General features: G+C 35.8%; 1 protein-coding gene across 6 annotated transcripts in view; it reads right to left on the reverse strand.

Moving 5' to 3' along the window:
• Positions 1 to 10,879, reverse strand: part of LOC138691511 (oocyte zinc finger protein XlCOF6.1-like) — an 84,901-nt gene extending 74,022 nt beyond the window's left edge. Inside the window, exons 1-2 of one of the 6 annotated variants that reach the window (XM_069813496.1) lie at positions 10,792 to 10,856; positions 10,513 to 10,652 (exon numbers count right to left, since the gene is read on the reverse strand). The gene's annotated coding sequence lies outside the window, so the exon portion shown is untranslated. Of the gene's footprint in view, positions 1 to 10,512 lie in introns of all 6 variants that reach the window. The other 5 variants (XM_069813498.1, XM_069813500.1, XM_069813503.1 and 2 more) reach the window with 5 other exon arrangements.
• Between the last annotated feature and the right edge of the window lie 9,801 nt (positions 10,880 to 20,680).

Raw genomic sequence — 20,680 nt, forward strand, 5'->3', positions numbered from 1 at the left:
TCATATGTAGAGACTGAGGAAGGCAGAAAATAGGAAAGACTGGAAAATGCTGGGTTTGCAGTGAGAGACCTGCCAACGGGCAGAATACTTATGTATGTAGGTATACATGTATGTATGTATATATGTAAGTATATCCACAATTACATATATAATATAGTCATCCTTCAGTTGAGTGTTGAAAAGAGGTCAACAAAGTTTTATAGGTTACAACAAAGACAGCAGTGAGTTCAACTTAGGTTGAAACTTAGTAGGATTCTCAATTTATCTGCCATTTGTATATTTCAACAATTTCGTTATACCGGTACAAAATTATGGAACATAAACCATTAAAATTCACATGTCAGAGAATATAATAAATAAAGTGATATACCTGTATTGTTCAAATATAATGAGTCATGTTACTTAGGTCATTCTACATTGTTTCAATTCAACTTATTTGGCCCTATGTTATTTTTTCGATATTCACTTTATTCACGATATGATAGAGCATTCTTTACTATATTCTGATCAAAATTACGTAAACTATTAAGACATATAGATATATTATTTCAAATCTTTAATCAATAATATTCATTTTCATAAAAATAAAATATAACCCTATTTATTTTCAGATAATCTGATATTTTTCTCCAGATTTCTTCTTTAAGTTTCGTGTTTTTATAGTTTTCATCCCGTGTATCATATAAATAGGGCTACGGGTGACATCGTACAAGTTCGATAAGTTTCTGACTGCAATTATCAGCCATCTTTCCTCATTTTCAAATAAAAACAATACAATTCATCGCCACCTGCGATATCTTTTACTACATTTAATCGTCAAAAAGAGTATAAATGTCAAACATCTTTGATAAATGTGTCAAGAAAATTCGCTGAGCTACCCATTCCAGCGAGAAACTCGCGCGAGGTTTTTGCCTCGAACGAGAATCTCTTCCAGTGTGTGGACATCCATTTGAATCCATGTTATCAGTTTTTTAATTTCCTAGCAACACATTTCTCGCTGGCGAAAACTCTGCAAGTGTGTTACGGGTCCTAAGGGAAGTATGTCACAAGCAATAGCCAATATTTCCAAAACGAGGGGTTATTGGCCACCCATACCAGGTATGACTTTAAACAGTACTTCTTGTACTTTCATCTCACACAATCTCATTTCATTCGGTGATATACAGAGGGTGTCCTCTCCTTGTCAGCTAAGCTGTGTCCACACATTACGCAGTTCATAGATCTCGCAGTAGTGAGTTACGGATCTTAAGGACCTAATTTGTAAATTCGTGAAATAGGGACCCAATGTCTGCCATACATTTTATTGTCGACAAACCGGATTAGAATTTCTTGTTGTCTGTAAGGTGGTATGCATCGTACCTTAAATCTATTCGGGAACATTATCACTTCCCATCGACATCGCCTTCTCACCTGTACGTAAACATAAATGCCTTTTGAAATTAGACCGAGTCACGGACTCTTACCACAGATTACACGTGTATGGCTTCTCGCCTGTGTGTGTACGCGCAAATTTATTTTTAGTGAGACTGTTACCACGCAGAATTTTCCACAAACATGGCATACGAACGGCTTCTCCCCCGTGTGTGAGCGAACATGGCGTTTTAGACTTTCCAAATAAGAATAAAGTTTACCACAAACATAACAATTGAACGTTTTATCGACGGCGTGTGAGCGTGAACCATCGCTTTTGAGAACTGAATTGGAAAAGTATTTTCCACACACACACTACAACTGCATTGCTTTTCAACGTCTTCCGTGCATTTATGCCCTCTCAGACTTTGAGTAAAAGAGAAACTTTTTAAACAAATATTGCAATTGAATGGCTTCTCGCCTGTATGTCTCCTTGTATGCTCTTTGAGATATCCCGACTCGTAAAATTTTTTTCCACACACAACGCAACTGAATGGACTCTGGCCCGTGTGAACGTTCGTATATCTTCTTAGATTCTCTACTAGCGAGAAGTGTTTTCCACAGACATCGCAAATGAATGGCGCTTCGCCCGTGTGAACACTTGCGTGCCTTTTGAGATGTACTGGTCCTGAGAAACACTTTCCACAAACATCGCATCTGTGCGGCTCCTTGTCAGCAGGCTGCTGCGCATCTTGTGCAATATTGTCGCAGCAACCCGGCACTAGATTCTCACCAATAACTGCAATGCTGTGAAGAAGACGAGGTTTTAATATAAGCTATCTATTCTATACCAATAATAAATCTGTAACCGTAATTTTTTGTGGTAATTTACGCTTTACCAATAATAATTGGCCCTAACATGTGTAATTAACCATCCTGAAACCGAATATCGCTTTTTTCAAATTTTTGTTTGTATGTCTGTCTGTCTGTCTGTTTGGATGTTTGTTACGTTTTCACGTGATAATGGCTGAACGGATTTCGATGAAAATTCAAATATAAATTAAATTCGTTGTAGCTTAGATTTTAGGCTATATGGTATTCAAAATACTTTATTTAAAAGGAGGGTTATAAGTGGGCCTGAATTAAATAACTCGAAATATCTCGCTTATTATTGATTTTTGTGAAAAATGTTACATCACAAAACTTTCTTTAAAAATGATTTACGACAAGTTTTATTCCAGGCAAAATTTTGATAGGACTGATATTTAAGGATATATAGGGACATCATTTTACTTTTACTTCAATTTTTATTGTACCTGTGTTTTTGAATGTACTTCACTCCCACCCCTTCTACTAATCAAGTTCAACAACCCTCCACACAGATCCAAGACCGCATATCCACTCATAGTAGCTTTACGTTCAGAGTAAACACTACGTTCCAAAAATATGTTCGCGTTTTCCAGTGACGAAAAAGCTTTCAATATTGAACCATTTTCGCACAGGTACTGTCATCCATTTTACTACGTCGCATCCCGGTTTCCCCTACCTGCTTCTATTCGCCTTTCTGTAAAGGCTAGTGGCTGGGCTATCTTAGCTCTTTTCTGAGAACATTAATTTCTGTTAGGAATTGGACGTCTACGTAATATTATACCCATACAATTGTTTAAAATAACTTAAATAAAAGAGCCTCGTTAAGTAATTAAATGTCACGTGATTTCCTCCTTTTCTACGACCCTGCGATACAACCACTTGGACGGACAGTAGATAGCATGTCTGAGTAATTTTATCTTTTCGGATCGGCCAGAAATGAAGACTGAATTTACAGTACGTAAGGTACTCTTTTATAGAGTAGGTACAGAATTATTTCAACATGAGTTACTAGTACGAAGGCCGAAAGTGGTAATTGGAATTACGTACAATAGTCTATAGTGCGATAATATGCACATTAGAACTGAAGCCTGTATCGAAATGAACGGCCACCAATTTCAAAAATGTGCTTAAATATCCATATTATGATTATGTATTTTTCAATTTAACTTCATTCTCTATAGTGTACGCTAATGTGCTCTAGACAGTATAATATATATTGCATAATGAATACGTCCACATGGATAGCTCAGTTCGTGAGTAAAAACACTCATTGTTAATACTATACTGTATTTTGATTAAATAAAAACCTAATGAAAATTATCAAAGTCAAAAGCGTGATATTTCCTAGTTTACGTAAATGGATGAACTACTTTTCTTCCCTCCTATACCTAGTAAAGTGATATGTTTGTATTTTACGCCAGTATCATCGAACTCTAGTTGTGGAAGGGGGTAGGCAAACGGTATTTGCGGTTCTCAATCTTGATCCAAAGGTATAGCCAGGTTAATATTAAAAATGTTAGTAAAAATAAAATGATGTCCCTGTACAAGACTTTTAAAATAATGCAACACATTTTCACCAACGCCTCAGATTATAGCGTTCTTGTTCATACAGTAACTCTATGAAAAATGCAGAAACATACCTTCAACATAATACGTAACAAAACACATCATTACCCATTAAATATGTGCCAATCAGCCTAAACTCAGTAAACTTTAAATCCTGTAAATACGAAGTGAAAAGAAACGTGTTTATAACTAATTTATTACAAAAGAAATAATATTAATAAATAAACGTTGAAAACCAACAATGTGAGTGTATGCACGTACAAATTATATTATAGCAGACATTCCGAATCTTCAACGAAATTGCAACATTTATGGGATCACAAAACAGCTCTTTACAATGAACTTGAAAATCAACGGCATATCTTTATTGATATAGCAGGCGAGACCAACAATTTGGTCAAATGAGTCCGAGATCCTACGCTGAATTCTGCTTCAAATTGCTAAGGGAAAACCCCGGAAAAAGCCCAACCTACTGACTTGACCAACCAGGATTTGAACCAGGATCCGTTCATTACGCTGTCCGTCACCCCACGGTGTAGAGTGCAATGCAGTGAACTGAGTACTCTAACTTCCTGCAAATTGTAACGGTTTTGTTGCGCTTTACATTTGCACAGTCAGCTACGTAGACTACTTCTAGATATTTAATCATTTTTCTTAATCACTAATATATCAGGTAGACAATATACTGCATTAGTACGTTTTGTGAAGTTTGTGATATTTCTCTCATTCTTCTTGCACTTGTGCTTTTTGTATAAGTATCTGTAATTTTATTTCAACTTTTTATTTGCCTCTTCTTTCTGCATTTGTTTCTTGTATATGTCCATTTGTATTCTTGAGATGTAGTGGTAGAGAAGGCCTGATGGCAACTCCGCCAGATTAAATAAATCAAAATGTAAATGAAGGAATGAATAAATAAATAGATAAATTAGTGAATAAATGAATGAATAAATAATTAAAACAAATATATAAGTTATTAAAAAATTAATAAACACATAAATAAGTAAATAAATAAACAAAATAAGGCGCTAGAACATGAAATGCTTACACAAGCCAGAAGTCCTGTTACATGTATCACTGTCTGATGTAAAGAAAGAGTAGCAACACATCTTGGTATTTTATTTATGTATTAGTAAGTAAACTGAATTCTAATAAATATTATTCAATATCTATTTGTCAGTATTTAATACTCGTCTAGATATAAAATAATAGGCCTAATCTCCTTTTCTAATATAAATGTAGGGAATAATAATATCTTAAAGATAGAAGATGTATTGTATCGGTATTTCAACGTACTTGCGCGCCTGGGTATTGTCGAGCCGACGTCATCAACAATGGCCGACAGACACGACAAGACGGATCGTTTCCATGGAAACACTGTGGTTTGCTTTTCTCGGAAGAATAGTTCGGTATGTCTGGAATGGGAACTGCGTTTCTTTTGATGAAGAAAGGAGGCTATCCCTTCACGGGGGCAGCTGCATTTGCTGGAGGCTCTCGTATGGGAGCCTTCCAGACGGCGGGAAGACCTGCGTATGCGGTTGGACCGCGGAAGGAAGGACCTGCTGTTGCGGAAGGCGGATCCCGTTATTCGTTCGGTAAGCCAGATTTGGTCAAAATTGTGGGAATCGTTGGGGCGATAGGGTTGGGGGGCTACTACCTCTGGAATAGCGGCAGTCCAGGGGACAGGAGGGGTGCCTCCACGCCCCCGGAGCCTGTCCCTCCGCCTTCATCGCCTCAGCCTTCCCCAACACACCCCCGGTATTGTACAAAATTTAAATACTTTCATGCTCCCCCCTGCACAGAAATACCCCCACAACAATTGAGATGACGATCACGCCGCTCACAACCACCGCCATCTTCTCCACCTTCATCCGTACCACCACTACCCCCGCCTCCCCCCCATGGTATTCTCAGGGGTACTGAGAAAGAACAGGGGGCCGACCGTCCGCGCCCGAGGGTCACGTTTGACCTTCCTCCTGAGGACCCTCAGGGGGGAGCGAAGGCGGGACCTTCTACAGCGGGCGGCCAAGGCACTGACACTACCCCCCCACACATTACAGACGATAGTCCTCCCCAGTCCAGTCGGCAGGATGAGTCCAGTACGAACAGTGACGACTCTGACTCAGGCATGATGTCGGAGGAACAGAGATCTTTTGAACCCTTTCGACTTTGGAAACCTATCCCGGCTGAGGAAGCTTTGGAAAGAATTTGGCGATGGCTAGAAAACAGTCTGGACGGAAGTAGGGGAACACTTGCGCGGCTGCGGTCCTGGATCCAAATTCTGGTCGACCTGGTTGGCGAGATGGTATAGCGCTGGCCTTCTCTGCCCAAGGTTGCGTGTTCGATCCCGGGCCAGGTCGATGGCATTTAAGTGTGCTTAAATGCGACAGGCTCATGTCAGTAGATTTAATGGCATGTAAAAGAACTCCTGCGGGACAAAATTCCGGCACACCGGCGACGCTGATATAACCTCTGCAGTTGCGAGCGTCGTTAAATAAAAAACATAACATTTATATATGTAGTCGACCTGGTTGGCGAGTTGGTATAGCGCTGGCCTTCTCTGCCCTAGGTTGCGGGTTCGATCCCGGGCCAGGTCGATGGCATTTAAGTGTGCTTAAATGCGACAGGCTCATGTCAGTAGATTTACTGGCATGTAAAAGAACTCCTGCGGGACAAAATTCCGGCACACCGGCGACGCTGATATAACCTCTGCAGTTGCGAGCGTCGTTAAATAAAAAACATAACATTTAGGCCTATATATAGTCGACCTGGTTGGCGAGTTGGTATAGAGCAGGCCTACTACGCCCAATGTTGCGGGTTCGATCCCCGGCCAGGTCGATGGCATTTCAGTGTGCTTAAATGCGACAGGCTCATGTCAGTAGATTTACTGGCATGTAAAAGAACTCCTGCGGGACAAAATTCTGGCACACCGGCGACGCTGATATAACCCCTGCTTTTGCGAGCGTCGTTAAATAAAACAAAATTTTAAGTGACCGTCTTTCTCTATCATTCCAAAATGTAAAATGTAAATGAGACAAAAAAAATATAAAATTGAAAAGTCTAAAAAAAAAAAAAAAAAGAAAAAAAAATTGCAAACCACAAAAATTTTATGCACTGCCCAATGGTAGGGAGGATGGGATGGGCAGGGCGGAACTTGACATGCAGCCACCTCCACGTGGTGAGTTCTGGGTTGTTTCAGTTCATACGGAATGAAACAAGCGAAGAGCTGCATCTCAACTGTGAAAGGTGGTACAAAAATTCATACAGGATGGAAGGTGTTCAATAACAGTAATTTCACGCACTAAATGCTTAAGATTAAAACAATAGAAGCTTCCTTCTCCATTCTTTTATTTTTATTTAGTAAGAAATCTATTTTGTTTCTAGGAAAGATCGCTATATCGCAGTGAATTCAGTAGCAGTTGCCAACAGACGGCAACACTCTTCCCTGCAGCACAGATGGCAGTCACGAGGAGATCGCCCTCACACCCTGTACCCGCCGTGCTCTGGCTTAAGATGAATGTAACAAAAACATTATCGTCGTTGTTCCTACAATATCTCCTATGTGCAAAATATAATGTTTTTCAGTAGGAAGAATAAACACATTTATTAGTGGGATTTTGTTCATTTATTTATTCTACACATTTAAATAACATTTCTGTGCAGTCAGACTGCATAATTGATAACAATAATCTACGCTTAATAAGCCTGTGTGTCACAATTACAAAAATATATGCTTAATATTCACATAGGAGATTACATGTTCCTCTACTTCACATGGGAGGAATTGCATTGCATAGGCTACAATATAACAAGCGGTAGTAACTAGTATACAGTTATAATGAAACTGACAAATTGAGTTTAATTAAACAATTTAAATTGTTCAAAGTGTATCATTTCTTTATGTGTATTAAGAGTCATAAAGCGAATAGCACTCGACCGACTGAGCCATCCAGACCGACTAATTCACTTTGCTTATCCCCTCTTCTACTTTGTGTGTCCTCATTTTCATAGCTCTCCGTATATAAGTATTAGAGATATTTATACTTAGTTGGTACTATTCTAATACACGTTTCTATTGTGACGAGAAACGACCGGTAGATTTTATCCAGTGTCCTCTCATTCAATGTAAGCTTGTTCTGCTTTAAAACTCCAAGTTGAGAAATTAAAATCTGTAGTTGGAAGTGATCCCTATTCGAGGTAGGATGCAGAAAGACTGGAAAACAGTCTCTAATGTCGGCTTTAGGCATAGTAAAGGTCATGTAGCACGTATGGGCGAATCCAGAAATGCATGTAGAGTGTTAGTGGGAGGGCGCAGAGAAAAAGACATTCAGGAATGCCGAAACGTAGATGGAAGGATAATATTAAAATGGATTTGAGAGAGATGGAATAAAACAGAGACTGGATTAATCTTGCACAGGAGGGTGACAGATAGCGGGCTTATTTGAGGGCGACAATGAAGCTCCGGGTTCTTTAAAAGCCGTAAGTAAGTATATAGGTCATGTTACATGTTTGATCATTGAATGAGCAGGCAGTATAAGCATTTAACAAAGACAATACGCACATTTACCCTACATTTCCTACTTTGTTTTTTATTGCAAAACAAAATTTTGGCTGTAAGTAAACTTAAGGTGAATTCAATGTTGCGACTGGAGTATCTACGATTTAGCCGTTCATTGCAAAGTAATAGCTCAAGTAGGTAATCTAAAAACCTGGTGTTATTTTTCACAGCAAAGACATGCTACAACGTGAATAATTCTGTATGTATGTATTTTCAAATTGTACTGGTATTAAAACTAATTTTACATAATTCGCATACACAAATATCTCTGTTGTTTATAAAATGAGTTCCATAAAAGCCAGTAAGTAAGTGAGCTTAATTTACCATTCAGTGTCGTGTAACGGACACAATATGATTCTGAAGCTTTTATAATGCTCATTTTTTCCTAATTTTAAAGCTTTTACCACATTACAAAGGTACAGTGAGTTGCAATAGCACTTTCATCGTTGCCGTAACTCTTTTGCATTATTTAATTTAACTTATAACGTAATGAAAATTAAGAAAAAGGGCATAACTCAGTAAAAGAAATAATCCCAATCACGAATTAGCTGCTTTTTCATTATAAACGAGCGGGATTGGAGTAATCTTCTAAAACAACACATTACAAAGGGTACAAAATAAATAATAAAATAGATTATCTCTGTGGTTTAATGACTCAGTGGTACAACAGAAAGAATTGTTAAGCTTATTCTGTGTGTTGAACATTTTATTTTATAGTTCAGTTTCCCATTTTGAAATTGTAAGCTAAGCTTGTAGAAAAGTAAAAAAAAGGACTGGAATATTTTATAAAACCTTCTTAAAATTATTTTCAACATATTTCTTATAAACATGATAAAACCTGCTTTAGACAATAGGCCTATATGCTGATATGAGCATTAAGATTGTTTTGTTCTATATATCCATATAAATGCTTATTAATAGTAAGGTTTGTTCTGGAAAAGACAAAGTTTGTTCCATAAAGTCAGGAGTGCCAATGTTAATGTTATAAAGGCCCGAATAGATTTTTTTTTTTATTGGGTTATTTTACGACGCTGTGTCAACATCTAAGTTATTTAGCGTCTGAATGATATGAAGGTGATAATGTCGGTGAAATGAGTCCGGGGTCCAGCATCGAAAGTTACCCAGCGCCCAAATAGAAGGCGAACATGATTTTACATAGAAAACAATTAGGATAAAATAAAATAGCCCGAGAATGAGAGGAGCTTGTATGACTTATCTTAAAAAAACATATTTTGATGAAATGGATATTTATTACTAACACAGAAAAAAATAATAAACATAACACAGACTTCTGTTGGTTTAAATAATAATAATAATAATAATAATAATAATAATAATAATAATAATAAATGTACAGCTAAGCTGCTGGACCTTCTACACTATCCTCCTGCAACTACTTGAAAATTAAATGCATGGTGAAACATGTCATTATATTTTACACACCCATCACAAGTGATCAACCACAAAATCATAGATCAACCCTGGTAATCATATTTTAATCTTAAAAGTTACATTGCAAGCCACGAATTAATTGTCGATCCTGTACACAGTTTCCGAAATATGATTCATTTTAGAAAAACCATAAAGAAAGAAATTATACATATGTTAGGTAACTAAAGAGGTCGCAAGTAGAAGTTAAAGGCACATCTGCTGCACCATATGCATGCTACAGATGTCAATATGGCCTAGTTTATAACAAGTGTTCCATTCGTTGCTTACGAGAACTATTTTCACGATGCACAATGCTTTGTAATGGTACTATTCATCATTTCATAGGGCAGAGAGGCGAACCTAGCGGCAGAAATTGTCATGACTCACAGAGACCTACTCTCGATCGTGCTATGCGCCAGCTTGTGTAATCCCGTAAGCAACGGTTCCATTAGACATATTGTAAAATATTAAAAAGTGAGAATGGCTTATGAAACGAAGTTTCAATAAAACTTCCTGTAAACTATATCCTAAATTAAGAACTCTGATCAATTCTCAAATGGCTTACCCGTAAAAAATTGTAAAAGATGTGTTATGATGGCAAGAAAACGAGGATCTGCAAGATTTTTTTTATCAAGTCCATTGAAAATAATTTCAGAGATGAACACTTTATGTTATATGGTAAATTTATATTTATATAAATGTCGCATATAAAAAAGAGATAGTAATGGCTTATAATATACCTCTAATACAGGTTTCTTCTCATCCTCATCCGTGTCGTCACTTGTTTCTGGAGACAGTGGGTCGACCTCGAGTTCCGCCTTGATCACATCCATCGTAACTGAAGGAATTAAGAAACTGACATCCATTTGCAGATCGTAAGCTGTTGGGAAAACGTCTTTATTCGTTGTTCCAAACTGTGATTTTTTTACGGCGAAAAAAACCACTTATACTGAAGTAATATATATCCTAATCAATCTAGAATAATAATATATTCACGATCAAAGCCCATGTTTACTCACAATATAATTATACACTTCCAGAAAATTTATATCAGCGTCCCAAATTAATATGCAGTGTCGAGTTCGCGTGTTCACTCAGATCTAAGTGACAGTGACACCAGCGAATAGGGATTATAAAGAATGGACACTGAGCGAATTTTCCTGTGTTTTGTTTCTCTGTGCGTCAGCGGCTAGTTCCACATTCAAGCGCTAGAGGTAGTGTAATCGAGCATATGCTAAGATAATAATTGAGAATAGAATTAAGGCACAGGATCCAAACATCGCCTACCTTATTGCATAATCCAGTAACGCTTTGCTTGAAATAAATTCAAGTTAACAGCTTTTCCTTATTTCTCAGTGACAAACTAGTTGTAATAATAATATTTTATATTTCAGATATAAATTATATTATAAAATAATATAATACATTATAAAATTAAGTATCGAATTCGTTTAATATTTGTATATAATATAATATATTATAATATAATATAATATAATATAATATAGGTATATGGTTTTACTTCTCGTAAGAGTTTTGTTTTTCCATTTTCAGCGCTATCAAATCATTACATATTTTAATTGTTGTTGGGGGTCAACGTCTGAACTCTCATTATAAAGGCACTCTTGAGTCTAGACATTACAGTTAATGAAGGATTTATTATTTTATGGATCCAATTTATTTTATTTGAGTACATAATGTACCTAGATGTATTAATTGTATGTGTTATATTTCCGCTGTGTCGACTGCTAGCTGGCGTGATGTCAGCGCCAACTCTAGGGAGAAAGCAGAATCTGACGCTCTAGCTGGCTTGAAGGTCATTGAAATCAGTCCGGCTACATCAAAGGTACCGACGCGAAGTGTCCATTCTTTATAATCCCTATTCGCTGGTGACACCATTCATTCATTCATTTATTTTATTCCATAGATCTTACATGAGCAATGAAGCTTTAAGATGTGGAACATGTCAACATTTTACAATATTACAATTACAATTTTTACAAATTTTTATAGTTTTACAATTTAGTAATTTTCTACAATTTTTACAATTTTGTACAATTTTTTTTTACATTTTTTTACATTTTGGCGAGATGTAGTGAGATGAGATTATTTATCCATGGTGACACTATCAAGGAAGCAGTGCATAGACATACATTATGTTCAGTTAGAGATGAGCTTAAACGATATTTTCAAGTATCTGTGACAACTGTGACTGTGACAATTAAATATCTGTGATTTTTATCAGTGTTTTTGTCACACCGATATAAATTAGCAGGAAATATTGAAGAGCAGTGAAATATGAATAGAATTTCTCTATACACACCACTCATCAGTGATTTATATGGGAAAATTCAACAAAGAAATGATGTACATGTACCATTAACAAATAAATACTTACCTAACTGAATAGTAACATGTCAAAAGTTAAAGAGGTTATATTATAGATATTGAACCAGTTCATCATTTTTAAATGTAGTTGGGTATGGAGAAATTGAGGTTATATGATTATCCTAATCGTTTTAAAAATTGATCCTTTTTATTGTATATAATATAATGCATAAATTATTTTTAAGTCGTGCATTATCATTATAATATTGAGTCACAATAAAAATTAATGAAACATAAGTATTCGAAAAAACACTGGAAAATAATTACAAAACAAAACAGTTGTTCATACAGGACTTTACACAAGATTAAGTACTGGTAACCAATGGTGTTGTCATTTAAATCGTGTAATAACTACATCATTTATAATAAGGTGGAGAAACTACCGCCCGATTGCTGTTATTGTATCATGCGCACACGCAAACCCACGACGTAGAGGAGAAAATATCAGTCACAGAGTACTGAATACGGAGCAGATTTCGATAGCGATATTTTGTCACAGGTATTTCGCGTCGTCAGTCACAGGTTTATCTGTGACAAAAAAATACCTGTGATAAAATATCAGTTTGTGAAATAACGGCCATCTCTATGTTCAGTTGTCCTCAAAGGAGAATAAAATAACTTTAATTTATAACGATAATACCATGACACTTTATTGATAGTAATGCTTGTACTTACAAATTTACTTGCTTTCTACAAAGCATAGTTTGCATGCAATGTAATAAGAAATGTTTAAAACATGCCTGCATTTCGTCCGCGCACAGAATTCCTGTAAGGCGGAAACAATTCTCGTGATGTTCCAAATTTACGTTTTAACTTGCATTTTGCATGCATCCATAGATTTTGAATATGTGAATTTGTGGATCACTTGGAACAACAAAATTATGTTTATGGATGATAACTGAATGAATGTAAGCATACATTCCACTCTAATTTCTGTCCACATTTCAATAGGATAGCCACCCATCAGAAACGATGCGAGTTCTGGGCACATTGTATCGCATTCCTGGGGCATCCAATGTGGATATGTATGAAGTTTGACCACTTTTGGACAATTTTTTTCAAACTTCCATTTTCACCGTTGTAAAAACGATAGAAATATTTTAATTTTTCGGAAATTAACAACAATTACACAGCTAAAAAAAAATTGTAATGCATTTATGCATTTTGGCAGTGGTGATATTCGGCAGGTTCGCACCATTTCCGACGAACCTGCTGTTAAATTAATTCTAGGTAACATTTGCAATTACCTTGTATACCGGTATATATATATATATATATATATATATACATGTATGTTTAGCTAAACACGTGAGAACTGGTTGTTAAACTTTTTTAAAGTCACCTTTGCATCTTGGACTATGTAAGCCCTTGGGCAATCCGGATAAGAAAAAGTCCGGTTAATACGGAGGAGTCGACCTGGTTGGCGAGTGCTGGTCTTCTATGCCCAAGATTGCGGGTTCGATCCCGGGCCAGGTGTGCTTAAATGCGACAGGCTCATGTCAGTAGATTTACTGGCATGTAAAAGAAACTCCTGCGGGACAAAATTCCGGCACATCCGGCGACGCTGATATAACCTCTGCAGTTGCGAGCGTCGTTAAATAAAACATAACATTTAACAATACGGAGGATGACAGCGCTATGTGGTTTTTGATTCCATAAAATTAAAGGGATAAAGTACGAACCCAGTAATGTAGAAAGCCGATATACTCACATGTAGGCCTACATAATAAAGTGGTTTTTATTCATAATACGGTACATTGCCTTATGTAATTTACTTAAAAAAACTTTGTTATTGTTCAGTTTTGTATATACGTACTGCACTACTGTAATTAAAAACAGAAAAAACTTACCGTGTAACACGGAAGGTCGGATGATCGATATTTATGTAGGCAATAGCAAAGTTACTCGTATTCCTCCTCAGATGAATACTGTTAATTTGAAGTAATACTCTTATCATACATATGTTGATTCAACGTCCTAATATTATTAAGGCTAGGATTTTTATGTAATATCAACATGCAAAATATGTACATATTTATGTAACAATATTAGGTGAAATATGTAGTTAAATATGTAATATTACACAAAAATATCTTAAAATATGTAATATTAAAGTACATTAAAATTCAATTTTTGTATAAATTTCACATTGAAACATTAAGTTACTTCAAGTGCCCTTCATTTCATTAATTATATTCGTTGCAGAATAAAGTGTGATACAATAATTAATTAATTAAACTTGTCCAAATTATATGTAAAATTTAATAAACTCCATTATTCTGTATGAAAAATGCGTTACACAATTATTTTCATAGTCACTGTTTAAGTGATCTGTCCAATAAACATTATTTTACAGAACTCAATCTACTTACTTCATTTCGAAATGCTATGAACTATCAGATACATCTCCAAGCTTTCCATTGTCATGGAATGCCGTCGGTCAGAGAGGATGTTCTTGTACGCAGAAAATGATCTTTCCACATCACAGGACGTTGCTGGTGCAAATTTAAGTAGAAGAAATTTTTCCCATAAGAGACACAAATTTCTTCATTACTCCTATTCCAACAATCCCTTCAACAGCACTTAACTTTGACTTAACATCTTCCACAATGTCCAGTGATGTCTTCAAAGGCATCCCACGAGTTTCTAAATTTATAATGCTGTCAGTAATGAATCCAAAATTGCTTTGAATATATGCTAATTGGCACTGTACTTTAGAATCACTGAAGGCACTTTGGGCCTCAGAATAAAGAACAACAACTTTATCTTTTCGAACGCCTTCAGGGCACAACACTTTACTTGTGGAGTAACGGTTAGCGCGTCTGGCCGCGAAACCAGGTGGCCCGGGTTCGATTCCCGTTCAGAGCAAGTTACCTGGTTGAGGTTTTTTCCGGGAGTTTTCCCTCAACCCAATATGAGCAAATGCTGGGTAACTTTCGGTGCTGGATCCCGGACTCATTTCACCGGCATTATCACCATCTCATTCAGACGCTAAATAACCTAGTTGTTGATAAAGCGTCGTAAAATAACCTACTAACACAAAACAAAAAACAACACTTTAAGTCCATCATTCACAAAACGAGCCACTGTTGCATGATTTGTGTGTTCCAACACTTTCGAAGAAATCAGAAAAGGTGTGGGGGATACTTCTCCATCCAGCTTACCAATCACAAGGTTGGCAACATAGCGCCCTTTTATGTCGGTAGTTTCATCGACGGCGATCCATATATAGTTACTGCTAATATAACGTCGCACATATGTAAGCGCTTCCCAGTAACACAAATGCAGGTAGTTTTTTCGGAGCGTAGAATCGTTAGGTATCTGCATCCCGCAATACTTCTCTAAAAATGCGCGATATTTAGGTACCTGGAGTTTGCGGCAACCATAGCACTACACATGTCATGGAAAAATTCATTCCTTCCATTTGAAGACTGTTGCATTTGAGACAGAAGCACTTGCTTTTTAGATGTTTGCAGTGCTTTATTCTTAGTATGCGGGCACTGCGGACATGTTGCTCAAGTTGGGATTTCATTGAACATCCTATCTTTTTATTACAAGCCTGGCACAGAACCACATCACCCTCAGTAGTGAACGAATCGTCTATTTTAACTCAGTTGATAATTTTGACGCTACAGGAGCCATCACTTGTGAAACGTAATGAAACGCTGTGGTTGCCAAACCAATACTAATGTACAAATTTAAGAATAAATTTTGTGAGGTGCACTTTTTCTTTGCGGAGTGGGAGGAAAGATAGCAATGCCCTTTCCAAACAACAGGTAGAAAAGGAGTGCCTCAGGCACTCACTGGACTACTAAAATAAAATAGGGTGGATGACCTTTCTACAGTAATGCAAACTGTGAAGAAGGAAAGCAGGGTGTGAAAAAAATTCCCATACCCTTTTCTCCGCCAGTCCCTTTACAATTTCTTGGAATGCTGGAAAACCAGCGGTGTAGCTATCCTTATCTTCGGTATTGAGTGAATAGAATTCTTCCCTGACCGTTTCTCAGCAGCTTTTGAATAGCTTGAAAAATCCGTTTCAGTGTCAGGTACCAGAGTTTCTAATGTGAACAAATATTGACATACAGACTGTTTTAAATCATATTGCTCTTACGACATTTTTATTTTAATTAAGAGACAGAATATGTAGTTTTACATAAAACAAAGTAAAAATATGTAAAAATGTTTAATTATTATCAAATATGTAAAATATGTAATGATAAATTTTTCATATATGGTGGGTAAAGTTCTAATTCGTGAACATTTATCATTTTTAGTTATGTATATGCAAAGGGAAACAACACGTAATTACATACAAATCCTAGCCTTAGTTATTATGAGCTTTGTGTTAACTTTCACACCACACACTTTTATTATTCTGACATAATTATATTCCCAGTAGGTACCCTAGCACTTACAATGGTAGGTAACAATTATATTTCTTTGCTGCAGTTAAGAAAGCTGTGAGATTTTAATTTCCACCTGTTATTACAAGCATTTGCGCCATCTCTTAGAGAACATTAGAGTTATAATCTCCATACACTTACAAGCCGCCTGCAGATCTGGGACTGTCAGTTCAGAATGGCAGATCAAAACTGAAGCAGGCCACACATTATTCAGTCCGTGCTGACAGTTGTGAACAGTCTGATCGAACAGTTTGAGTACTTTAGTTCGACTGTCGGTTTACACGAAAGCACGTGAAAAGTGAAAAGTTCGAGTTCAATTTCATTGTGAAAATGGCACGTACGAACACAAAAAACCAGTATGAAGATTATATTGTTTCTAATGCTGCTGCCCTTAAGGTCAAAAGAAAATCGAAAACGGCTGTGGAGGAATGAGTGGTTGTTAAATTGTGAAAATTAATCACACATGAAGTTTCTGGAATGTCTGCAAAATACTAACAGTGAAGATATGAAGCAAATATTTAAGAACGGATGAATAATGTTTCGAAAAATTATTGAAAATCATCACATCTTATATTCAGAGAAAAAATAAAATAATAAGAAATGCAATCAATGTGCGTTAAGGATTAGTAGTGACGTTAAGATATTTAGTAACTGGCTGTTCATTGGAAGATTTAAAATTTTCTGCAGTCATCTCTCCACAAGCACTTGGAAAAATCATTCCAGAAACTTGTCATTTTATATACAAAGTGTCTCCAACCTATAGGATTATAATTATACAGATGGTAGAGCATTCTAAACTGACATCAGGATCCAGTGATCGAAAATGCATATTTCAGGAGCTATAAGGTCTTGAAAAGTAATAAGTTTGAAGAACATTTTTCGTAAGCTGCTTTAATGTTTTACACACATAAAGAACTTACATCTCAAGGCAATTGTTCAAAGTGATGATCACCAGCCTTGATGCATCCAGAACAATGCATGATGTTTTGCTCCACTCTCTTAAATATCCCTGGTGTCTGTTGTGCAATGAGGCAGGAAGGTAGGATTCTGTTGCCGAGGTGATCATAGATTCTTTTGCAAACAACAAGATATTTAATGTTTTATTTACAAAACAACATACACCTCATAACAACAATCCACAAAGCGCAGACTTCACATTAATTGAATTATATGAGTTTTCAAAAATCATAATAAAAATTTTTATCGTACATCCAGCATAAATAAGTTGTGATATTTGACACATACCTTTGTTTATTTCTAACGCCACTCAAGTTGCTGCTTGTTTTTTTTCTTCCATTGCGTATTAACATCGACCTGTCTGCAACACTGGATGCCTGACACTACAAAGCTGTTATCAGTGCTTTTTTTCTGGTGGAACGCTGGAACTGTGTTTTAATATAATTTTTCTTTGAATTCCGATTAGAACTTCAAAGTTTTAGTTGGACGAAAAGGATATTAAAAATGACGAAATTCCAGTTAAGTGAACAGTAATCATCTTCCTGTCCGCTATAAAATATTCTAGACAGAGAGTTTCACCCAACTTTTTTTTCTCCGGTAGAAAAACACTGGTTGTTGTTATTATTTTATATTGTTATTATTATTATTATTATTATTATTATTATTATTATTATTATTATTAATTTCAGATTATTATTATTATTATTATTATTATTATTATTATTATTATTATTATTATTATTATTATTATTAACTATTGTTATTATTAATACAGTGTGTCGGGATATCGTGGCATTCAGTAAAGTGTGTTGTCAATCAAAAAAGGTTGGGCACTGCACTTAAAGTATGCTATGTAACAGCTGTTATTTTAATACAGAACGGTGAAATAAAACGGAATCTGAAAGTAATCCTAAATCGCATCCAAAGACCTAGCTAGGAATATCACTGTTGTCAGATACGATTACGTGCTGTTACCAAGCAATGCTTCATTCAATGTCTAAGGAGTTTTGTAAACAATACAGTCTCTTTTTCATCGAGATAATGTTACAATATGAGTTATTATGCGGTAATGCAATCAGAAGAGAGGAAGAAAGAACAGGGTTCTGTGTGGTCTCCTCGGAAAGAAATTCACGTGTCAGTAATAAGAATACAAACAAGTTATTCATTTCGTTGAAATTTGAATTAACAATCGCAAGTGAATAGTTTCCATTAATACACGAATTGCACATTTAACGGACTTGTCAAATCGTTAGTACATACAAAGGTCTATAATCAGTATGTATAGAAAATAGGATGTTATTATTCTTATGCTTTTACCTCATAGCTAAGGGATTTATTGCTGAAAATGGCCAAAATTAACTTGTTTCAGATGTCTCTTCATTAAGTCTTGACCTAATTTTGGACAAAACGAAAATCGCAAGATTAAGTCCAACTGTCAAGCATCATTAGATCTAATGAACATAATTAGTGTTTCACAAAAAAAGAGACCTTACGTATGAAGCAAATATTTAACTCATCTGAGCCCTATGACTTAAAAAAGTGCTTCTCAAGACACTCTTGCAACAACTACATATCAGATTTCGAAAACACAGTGGACAAGAATAACGAAGGATAGCTAACCGTACTGATCACTCGGACAACTTACCAGATTTGAACAGTGGACCGAGAGTGGTGTTTTCAGCAAGAACGCGAATTTGAACACAATTGCTCCATCTCTACAGCCTTCATTTACATCAGCAAAGTATCAGCCAGAAAGAGAGGGACTTGCAAGATGTGACGGATTACATAAAGGATGAAAATAAACATATTTTTTTTTTATAAAATTCTCATACGATATAATTTCAAACATAAGGCATTTGACAGAATAATGGTTCACGCATAAAATGTTTACTGAAGCATTAAAAAAAATAGTATTTTCAGGAAAGTTTATTCTTGAATGAATAAGTTTTTGCATTTAAAATTTGAACAAAATAATATCTTTTTAAATTCATATTAATTCATTCTGTTCCACTCATACATGGTCCAGTATAGTTCACATACCCCGCTATATTTCTTAGGGCAGTTCCACTAAGCTTCACTAAGGTTGTGAAGATTCATTAATTTAATTACTGGTTTATTAAATCATTTTTATATCTCACGAAGCGTCTTTAACCTAACGAGCCAGTAAAGCTATCATTAAATTTAGTGACAGAAATTTCTGTGTTTAAATTTTTAATGGTTCATTAGATGCAATGTAAAATGACGGAACGTTTCGACGCAGAATTGTTATATCTGGAACTGCTCGAAAATTAAAGATCAGATGGAGATAATGCTAACTATTTAAGAAACGATGATTTTGAAAATTTGAATGACACAAAAATTCACGAATGATACCGCGTCACGAAGATCGTGGTACTCAAAATTTTAGAAGAAACTGATCATAAGTTAGAATATCACAACAACGGCTGATGCTAAGCTGAAACTAGTCAACTAGGTAACAAACAAATGAGTTTTTACTTTAACACATGAAAGTGGTTATTATAGCTACATACCTAAGAAATTAAGTAAATAAATACATAATATGCATTCAATAATAACAGAACGTAATTGGTATATTAACTTTCATTTATGAGAATTATATTATAGGTAGCGATAACATATGTTTGCACTGGCTTTAAAACAGAAGTGAAAGAACTGGATTCATGAAATTTATACTAGTTTTTTTCCGAGGGAAATTTAATTTTCCAGAAGGATATACACTCCGCGCACACCGCCATAAATATTCAAAGACAGTTCAAGGAAAGGTATGAAAAATAGGAGAATTGACAAATATCGAGACAACCCAGCTCAAAATCGAGATCAGTTGTGGGATCAAGTTCTGGCTACACGGGAAGACTTCGCTCAGGACCAGAACTATTTCCGCGATCTGGTGGAGGGTCGTTCCACAGTAAGTTTCGTTAGTCACAGGACATTCAGAATGTTATGTATCTAAAACTAATAAATATATTCATGTCCTACTTTTTTAGTTTTATCCAGTTCAAAATCTGCTACTAATTTCATATTAGCTCAATGCAATATTATTATTTACTGAATAAACAATAATAAAATACAGTGTTAGACACAGGACCACTTACTGTGGAATGACCCTGGAACCAATGCCCCGAAAATGCCAGGCAGTGAT

The sequence above is a fragment of the Periplaneta americana genome, chromosome 16 (genome assembly GCF_040183065.1).
Source record: "Periplaneta americana isolate PAMFEO1 chromosome 16, P.americana_PAMFEO1_priV1, whole genome shotgun sequence".
In the NCBI taxonomy this organism is placed as follows: Eukaryota; Metazoa; Arthropoda; class Insecta; order Blattodea; family Blattidae; genus Periplaneta; species Periplaneta americana.